Source organism: Durio zibethinus, chromosome 23 (genome assembly GCF_047325235.1).
Source record: "Durio zibethinus cultivar Kanyao isolate XHJ-2024 chromosome 23, ASM4732523v1, whole genome shotgun sequence".
NCBI lineage: Eukaryota > Viridiplantae > Streptophyta > Magnoliopsida > Malvales > Malvaceae > Durio > Durio zibethinus.
Window position 1 is genome coordinate 18,349,891 of NC_143184.1, and position 2,806 is coordinate 18,352,696.

At 34.6% G+C, this 2,806-nt stretch overlaps 1 pseudogene; it reads left to right on the top strand.

Moving 5' to 3' along the window:
- Positions 1-1,347: 1,347 nt before the first annotated feature.
- On the top strand, positions 1,348-2,514 carry LOC111313230 (uncharacterized; annotated as a pseudogene).
- The last annotated feature ends 292 nt before the right edge of the window (positions 2,515-2,806 follow it).

The following is a 2,806-nucleotide window of genomic DNA, read 5'->3' on the forward strand; positions in this document are numbered from 1 at the left end:
TGTTTCTCAAAGTCATTAAGCCATTACTTAGAGGAGCTTTGATCAATTTAAAAAAAAAATAAAAATAAAAAATTGTCTCTGTTTAGAGGAGCTTTGTTTATGTTTTTCAAAGTCGTTGAGCCTCTGTTTAGAGGAGCTTTGATTAAAATTAAAAAAAAAAACAAAAAAAATTACCTCTGTTTAGAGGAGCTTTGTTTATGTTTCTCAAAGTTGTTGAGCCTCTACTTAAAGGAGCTTTGATCAAAATTTAAAAAAAAACAAAAAACAAAAAAAAATTACCTCTGTTTAGAGGAGCTTTGTTTATGTTTCTCAAAGTCATTGAGCCTCTACTTAGAGTAGCTTTAATCAAAAAAAAATTTTACCTCAATTAGAGGAGCTTTGTTTATGTTTCTCAAAGTCATTGAGCCTCTGCTTAGAGGAGCTTTGATCAAAATTAAAAAACAAAAACAAAAACAAAAAAAAAATACCTCTAATTAGAGGAGCTTTGTTTATGTTTCTCAAAGTCGTTGAGCCTCTGTTTAGAGGAGCTTTGATCAAAATTTAAAAAATAAAAAAACAAAAAAATCCAGTTGAGTCTTGAATGGACGTCTACATCTTTGCACAGTTTCTGTTTCACAGAAAATGTGCAAAGAGGGGCAGTTGTAGACACCTCATTTTGTCCGAGGTCCTTTGTCAATTAAAACCGGTCCAAGCTCAATTGTAAAAATTTTTTTTTTCATTTTTATTTCAAATTTTTATTTCATATTTATCATTTTTTAATTTTTATCTTATGGTCTACTTATTATTTATTTTCTTTTTCTATCTTCATTATCTGATTATTTAAAAAAAAAAGATTAAGATTAGGCTTCCTGATGATCAGAAAACATAATTAGATTCTAATCTTTAGCATTGGATGACTAATTGGAATTGAACTAAAACTCTATCAGCATGATATTATAAATCAATGTAATTTACAGTTTGAAAATGGGGGGAGGAAAGATAGAAGAAGAATCCGAATAGGAGAGGAAAAAGGTAGATTCAAAAGGTGTTCAGTCTTCTGTTAGCAACTTTATCGCCTAGAGTAGTACTGAGAAGGCATGGGCTGCTTTATGAAAGCTGGTAACCTGCTCGCTAGGATGTTATTTGGAGCGGTACAGTCTGGGTGATTGCTATCTTCCTTCATTTGATCAAAAAATCCAACTTTCAAGGGTCAAATGAAGAGGCTGGTTATCTAGTCTGGATGGACCCTGGTTCCATTTGAATCTGGCAATTGGTTGATCTCAGTAAAAGACTCAGTTGTAATGAGGATCTTTAACCAAGAAAAAGGTTCAGCCTTTCCCTTCGTGCACCAGAAAGAAAAGAATAAAAATGAGGCACTTCTTTCGTCAAGCAATACAGACCAACCAACACAACACAGCAATCACGCCTGCATTTAGTAGTGGTATATTTGGTTCCTTCACACCTTTTGGTTCAAGTCGATCTACATTTGGTTCCAGCACTTCCGTTTTTAGTGCCACAAGTACCCTTGCCTTTGGTACATCTGGAAGTCTAGCATTTGGGAGCATTGGAATTGTATTCGGTGTGTCTAATGCCCAGGTATTTGGAACAAGGGGGCATATTTGGAGCATCAAGCACACCTGCTTTTGGCACTTCTAGCACTCTTGTTTTCAGTTCTTCTAGTTCTGCATTTGGGGGTTCCATCCCCCCTGCTTTTGGAGCTTCAAACACTCCTCCTTTTGGAGCATCTTCTACTCCTTCATTCAGCTTTGGGTCTAGCCTAGCTTTTGCCAATCAATGCCAACATTCGGTAGTTCTCCTTTTGGAACCACCACATTTGGAGCCCTGAGTTCTCTTTTTGGAACCCAATCTTCTGTACCAGCATCTGGAAACACTAACTTTGACCAATCACCATTTGAGGGTCAATGTGAGAGAAGTAGAGTAGCTCCTTACACACTTACAATCGAAGCAGATAATGGGAGTAGTGCACAGCCAGCTGCAAAGCTGGAGTCAATATCAACGATGCCTATTTACAAAGATAAAAGTCATGAGGAGCTGCGATGGGAAGATTATCAATTAGAGGATAAAAATGGACCACAAGTAGCTGCTCAACCTTCTGGAGAGACTGGCTTTGCTACGTCAACCGCACCTACTAGTCTTTTTGGCTCTTCTTCAACGTTCGGTCAAACATCTGTAAATCCATTTTTTAGTAGCACAAGTATCACTCCATTTAGCCTAAAACTGCCATCCTTTAATAGTACAGGTTGTACAACCTCGACTACTACATCAAATCCTTTTCAATCAACATCATCAAGCCTTTTTGGCCCAACTTCGTCAACAACTTCAGTATTTAGTTCATCTGCAACTCTTACATTTGGAACCAGTCCACTTCTTTTTAGCTCATCTTTCACTCCTTCATTTTTAACTCTGCCATCCATTTTTGGTACTGGTGAAGCTCCGATAACAACTTTAACATTTGCTACTGGTTTAAATTTCATTTTCATTTTTATTTTTATTTTATTATTTTATTTCCTTTAAAAAAAATTCAAAAAAAATATTTTTGAGGAAAAGTTGAAAGTATCAATTTTTCTTGAAAATAAGCTTTCTAAAAAATATTTTTGAGGAAAAGTTGAAAGTATCAATTTTCCTTGAAAATAAGCTTTCCAAAAAATATTTTTGGGGAAAAGTTGAATGTATCAATTTTCCTTAAAAATAAATTTTCAAAAAAGGTTTTTTTTTTTAGAAAAAGTTGAAAGTATCAATTTTTCTTGAAATTAAAGTTTCCAAAAAATATTTTTGAGGAAAAATTGAAAGTATCAATTTTCCTCGA